General features: G+C 47.6%; 1 protein-coding gene across 3 annotated transcripts in view; it reads left to right on the top strand.

Annotated features, from left to right (window-relative positions):
- The first annotated feature begins 5,526 nt into the window (after positions 1-5,526).
- The window catches only part of SLC7A1 (solute carrier family 7 member 1), a 44,672-nt gene continuing 44,198 nt past the window's right edge, over positions 5,527-6,000 (top strand). The window contains exon 1 of one of the 3 annotated variants that reach the window (XM_064645443.1): positions 5,527-5,684. The gene's annotated coding sequence lies outside the window, so the exon portion shown is untranslated. Of the gene's footprint in view, positions 5,744-6,000 lie in introns of all 3 variants that reach the window. The other 2 variants (XM_064645444.1, XM_064645446.1) reach the window with 2 other exon arrangements.

The raw sequence follows: 6,000 nt of genomic DNA, 5'->3' as shown, positions 1-6,000 counted from the left end.
CCGGAGTGCTGTGTCCAACTCTGGGGCCCCCAAAAAAGAAGCACATGGAGTCATTCGAGCATGTCCAAAGGAGGGCCATGAAGATGATCAGAGGTCTGGAGCACTTCTATGAAGAAAGGCTGAGAGAGTTAGGATTGTTGAGACAGGAGAAGAGAAGGCTCTGAGGAGACCTTATAGCACTTTCCAGTATCTAAATGGGACTTAGAGAAAAGCTGGGGAGGGACTTTGGATAAGGGCTAGCAGTGACAGAAGGGGGAATAGCTTTAAACTGAAAGAGTGTAGGTTTAGATTGCCCACGAGGAAGAAATTATTTACTGTGAGGGTGGTGAGGCACTGGCATAGGTTGCCCAGAAAAGCTGTGGATTCCCCATCCCTGGCAGTGTTCAAGGCCAGGTTAGACAAGGCTTTGAGCAAACTGGTCTAGTGCAAGATGTTCCTGTCCGTGGGAGGGAGGTTGAAACTAGATGATCTTTAAGGTCCTTTCCAACTGTAAGAGACTGAAATGGTTTATGGCTTAAACATTATTAAGACCACCGAAGCCCACTCCCCACCAGAATATGCCTCGTGGATTTCAGGTAATTGGACTGTGAGTTAACCCTCCTGATGGGAATTTGAAGTAAGATAAAGGTGGAAGTATTGACTAATCATCTCAGGTTTAAGGAGAAGTAGAGAATGCTAGGAGGAGGCCATAGTCCACAGACTCCTTTGCATACTCTCCCCCTCCCGTGAGAGACTGGGCTGTTAATGCTAATGGCTCAAGCAGTCAGCAGAGTGCTTTACTAACAATGTGCAGAGGGGCCACCCGGGTGCTGAGGGCATGCATACCCGACACCTCAGGCTACAAGCTGGCTATGAAGATAAGGAAAGAGGCAAACCCTACCAGGCAAGGTAGTGTTTCTTTTTCCATATACAAATGACTCAGCTGTGATAACTCCCCTCGGGGGAAGACAGAGACATTCACGCATGGCCTAAAGGCATTCATCTCTGGTGATGAGCCATAATGGACTCAACTTCACCAATATAATAGGCAGCTGTAATGACTTAGACCATCACAGAGCCCCGAAGTATCCCATGATTCACAATATTACATCATCCAGTGTAAAACTCCACCTCCCAGGGGAGGTACTAGGCATTCCCACCTGAACCGGAGCATATATAACTGATGAAGTCTTTGAGGTTTGTGGACTTCCCCTGGCTTACCCTCACCTGTGGCGCATTATGACACCAACATAAACCATTCTATGGTTCTATGATTAGTGAACATCCTGTTAGTTGCAAATGTAAGGGTGACTAAAAGGTGTAGGTTGAGCATAACTCTTCTTAATACAAGATACATCCCCGGATGGGACTGGGAGGTCCAGGAGTGGAATTCCACCATCCAATGCATGGACTCTCTGGTGCAAAGTAGCTTCTTCTGCAACCACCATTGTGGAGCCTTCAGGAGAGAGGATTCTGCTCTAGGTGGCAAATATCTCATACTGAGTGGCACCTAGTAGGACTGCTGCCAGTGTATCAAGAAAGGCATTTATGAGAGAGCATCTGCCAGCTCCCAGTAAGATTCAAATGCTGTAGGAACTGGGAGGTCGGACTAGATGACCTCTGATGGTCCCTTCCAACCTTACTCATTCAGCGATTCTGTGACCACCTTACCCAGAATAAAAATACCACCAGCATTTTGGCTCTTTGAAAGGCAATGTCTCTTTGTTCTAAGGCTTCCTTCTGATACGCTTAGCTCTAATTTGCATGGGAAATGCTCAGGGGCTGAATTTCTTCCAGACTCTCCCCTCTTGCTGTGATGTTGTACCTCCAGGGCACACACTGTACACAGCTTTCAAGGCTGCTGTGCCTTCTGCTGGATCACTTCCTTGATCCCTTGACTGGTTCTTGTTCCTTGCTCTGAGACCATGCAGGCTGGTTTGTGTGTTATCCTTGTAGTTGGGGGTTTCTCACCTACATGATGCCGAAAGAGCCCACACTGAGGTGGTGCCTGGCCTTTGTGAAGCCAAAGCTTTTGAAAAGCCCATCTACCTCTGCAGTCTTTCCATTTTCCCATGTACACATTTCTGTTACATCTTCGCATTTGGCTAGATACATTTTGCAGGACTGCAAAGTCACTGCTAAGTCACAGCAGCTCTTCCCACCCCACTGCCTTCTCAATCATGCTTTTGTGGTAGACAAGGCAGTATTCATCTTAATTTCACACATGCAGGCCACATCTGTGCTTTGTAGTGAAACAGCACTTAGGGCATGTCCCTAAGCACTGTTCCACAAGCAGCTGTATTGACTGCTTTTATATTAGACTACTAAGCTTGCCCAAGACAGAAAATGCACATGCAACAGCATGGTTAATGTCCACACTATTAAATCCTCCTGCCCTCCAAAAAAAAAAAAAAAAAAAAAAAAGTGGTTCCATGTGTGGCAGGGAATGGCCACAGGTTTGTGCTAACAGATCTTGTGTCTAAGGATTATTTGGGACACTGTTACTTGGCATGGATGAAAACTGTGCTATCAGCCTTTTAAAAACTTTAACATAAGGGTGATTAAGCTCCATGAGTGTTCCTTAGCTTTGTTTAAATTACAAGTATAGATGGAGTCAGCATCACACTGTTTGTGTCGTTCCTGGCAGTTTTTGTATGTAACAACTAGCACTCTCTTGAACAACACACAGGCAGGTTTTGGATGATGGTATGCCCCAGGACCATTCCTAGTAGGTGGCTGGGACATGGCCAGGTCTTTCTAAATTAAGATTCATCCAGGGCACTTTAGGTATCTTCCTCAGAATAAGTCCTCCCAGACTAGAAATGAAGATCTTGTTAAATATATATTTGATAAAGACATATAAAAGCCTGCAAAACACAGAGATGGAAGTAGGGATCAATTTTTTACTATCTTCTCCAGTGCAAGAAAAAGAAAGCTAGCAAATAGCAGGTTCAAAAGAAACAAAATGAGGCCCAGGATAGAAGAGAACATAGAATAATACCATAGAATAATCAGTTCCACAGATTAAAATGAGCTAGGACAGGCTGACCAGCTGCTTAATTAAAAAGCAAGGCAGGATTAAGGTGCAACAAATGATTTTTGAATACAGAGTTTAAATTCTAGAAAAAGAAGAGAAATTTCAGAACAATTGGTAGGTTGGGTTTTTTTTTTTTCTTATTAATTGGTACCTGGTGTTCTTTGGTACCTCAGCTTGGCATAAAAGAGGTTTTCTTTTTCCTGAAAAACTTTAGGAGCCATAATCTCAGACCACCACTCCCCTTATTTATGCACCCACATCTATTAATAAACACAGGAGATGAGGCAGGGCTATATGGCAGTGACAGGCAGAAGCAGACTGTAAACATGACAGGTATAGCTGTTGGTCTCACATGCAGCAGCTCATGAAGAAACACAGCAACGAAACACAGTTAGAAGGTTTTTTGTTAATGCTTACCCCCCAAATGTCCTCCAGCCTTTCCAGTGGGTGATCCTTAATGAGCATGGTGCATTGTTTAATTGACATTAAACAATTTATTTCTGTCTATTTTTTATGCCTTTGACTGCTTATTCACTGAAGGATTGTTCTACTGCTCTACCTTTCTTCTGGAAAGGAAAAACAATTCCTTACGGTTTCCTTAATGAATATGTTTCTCATCAGCTTTTTTTTTTTCAGGATTCCCTCAAGTAGGTGTATTTCTTTAAGGTTAAATGTCAAAATAAGCACAGTACTCCAGCTGAGGTTTCAGCACTATTGATTGCAGCTTCATAATTGCTTTCTACAACCCACATATGTTTTCATTAAGGTGCTCTACTAGAAAGATACTGTTCTTTGGGGGGGCTTTTTTTTTCATTAGTATCATTAGTCCCATGCAGCAGTCTCATGTGACTTTTGGGATCCACTGTAATTTCCCAACATTTTTCTAATCATAGAGTCATTTAGGTTATAAAAGACTTTTAAGATCATCAAGTCCAACTCTTAGCCCAGCACCACGAAGTCCACCACTAAACTCAATGCCACATCCGCACATCTTTTCAGTACTTCCAGGGATGGTGAGTCCACCATTTCCTTGAACAGCCTGTTCAATGCTTGGAAACTCTTTTGGTGAAGAAATTTTTCTTAATATGTGATCTAAACCTCACCAGTAAAATTGAATTGGTTTCTCAGCCAACTGTTCTCCACTGTTTATTTGGTTTTCTTTCCTAAACTATCACTCCTCTTTCTAAAATTCCACTTTATTTTGGACAGTTTCTTCAGGATCCATGTTCAGATGCTGTCTCATCCTGCAGCACACTGGAAACTTTTTCCATAGTGGTCTCACCATGGATCTTATTAATGGTAATGGAAGTGGGATCTAGCCAAACCTGGCACAGACCCCATGCTGTTCTCCTTTTGACATCCAGAGCTCTTTTGGGCTGTTTGCCCCAGTTTTGGGTACAACCATGGCAATTTCATCAACAGTGTATTTCCTTGGTTGAGGGCATCGTGCTTCGTGGGTGGCAATGTCAAAAGGCTAATCCAAGTCCACTGGCGTTCACCACTATTGAATCCTGGGCTTCATGAAAAGCAGTGTGACCAGCAGGTCGAAGAGGGTGATTCTCCCCCTCTACTCTGCTCTTGTGAGACCCCACCTGGAGTACTGCAACCAGTTCTGGCTTCCCCAACACGAGAAGGACATGGAACTGTTGGAGTGAGTCCAGAGCAAGACCACAGTTAATAAGAGGACTGGAGCAGCTCCCCTATGAAGACAGATGGAGAAAGTTGTGGCTGTTCAGCCTGGAGAAGGTTGTGTGGAGACTTCATAGCAACCTTCCATTATCTAAAGGGAGCCTATAGGGAAGCTGGAGAGGGACTCTGTCAGGAACTGTAGGGACAGGACAAGGAGCAATGGGTACAAATTGAAAAAGGAGAAATTTATGTCAGAAATTAGGAAGAAATTTATTACTGTGAGGGTGGTGAGACACTGGAACAGGTTGCCGACGGAGGCTGTGGATGCCCCAGCCCTGAAAGTGTTCAAGGCAAGGTTGAGTAAGGCCTGGAGCAACCTGGTGTAGTGGGAACTGTCTTTGCCCATGGCAGGGCAGGTTGGGACTAAATGATTTTTAAGGTCCATTCCAACCCCTTAACATTCTGTGAGTATCTACTGCATCCATTTCACCATGGCATCACTTGCTCAGCCATGTTCAGCAGAATCCATCAGCTGTCAGTGCATGGTGTGCGGTACAACTGCAGAGATGATTCACTCCATCCCAGCCCCTCAGTTCTCATTCCCTAGGAGTCTGAGGGACAAAAAAAAAACCAAGTAGGTTCTCAGTCCATGCCAAACTAAGGCACGAGCTGCTCGCGTGTGAAGGACAAGCCCCTTGCCCCAGGGAGGTGACCTCCTCCCTGTCCCTTGGCCACGCGTGGCCACGACCAACCGCGCGGTTCTCCAGTCATGCGCTCCCAGCTCTCCTGTGGGCGATGCGCTGTCCCCGGGGGCTGCCGATCCTCCCAGGCCCGGCCTCCCCCTCCCTCCCCCCCCACTCGATGCTGCCCCCGGCCCGGCCGGAAGAGCCGTGGCGCGACAGCCGCATCCATTGGTGCGGGGAGCGGGGCGGGCCCTCTCTGAAGATCTAAAGCGGTGGCGGGGAGCGGGGGACGCCGTTCAGTCGCCTCGCCTGTCGCCCGAGCCCGCCGGCGCCGGGCTGCCCCTCGCTCGGCACGGGTGAGTGCAGGGCCAGGCCGGAGCCGGGGCCGGCCGGGCTGCGGCGGCGGCCCCACGCGGTGCGTCCATTTTGCATGATGCAACCGGGGTGGCGCGGAGCGGGTGGGCTGCCTCCCCGCCCGCCAGCGCTGCCGTCCCTCCGCGCTCTCCCGCGGCAGGTCCCTCCCTGAGCGCCCCCCTCCCCTCTTCTGTCCCCCACCCTAGGCTGGCGGAGCGCTGTCGCAGCCCCTCTGCTGAGGGCGGGATCCCCCAGAATGCCGGCGGGAAGGGCCTTTGCATGGTGAGGGGATGCGACCTGCCACCATCGGCAGTTCTC

This window comes from Pseudopipra pipra, chromosome 2, assembly GCF_036250125.1.
Source record: "Pseudopipra pipra isolate bDixPip1 chromosome 2, bDixPip1.hap1, whole genome shotgun sequence".
NCBI classification, from domain to species: domain Eukaryota; kingdom Metazoa; phylum Chordata; class Aves; order Passeriformes; family Pipridae; genus Pseudopipra; species Pseudopipra pipra.
The sequence above is the reverse complement of the archived record's forward strand: the minus strand, read 5'-3'. Positions and strand labels throughout refer to the sequence as shown.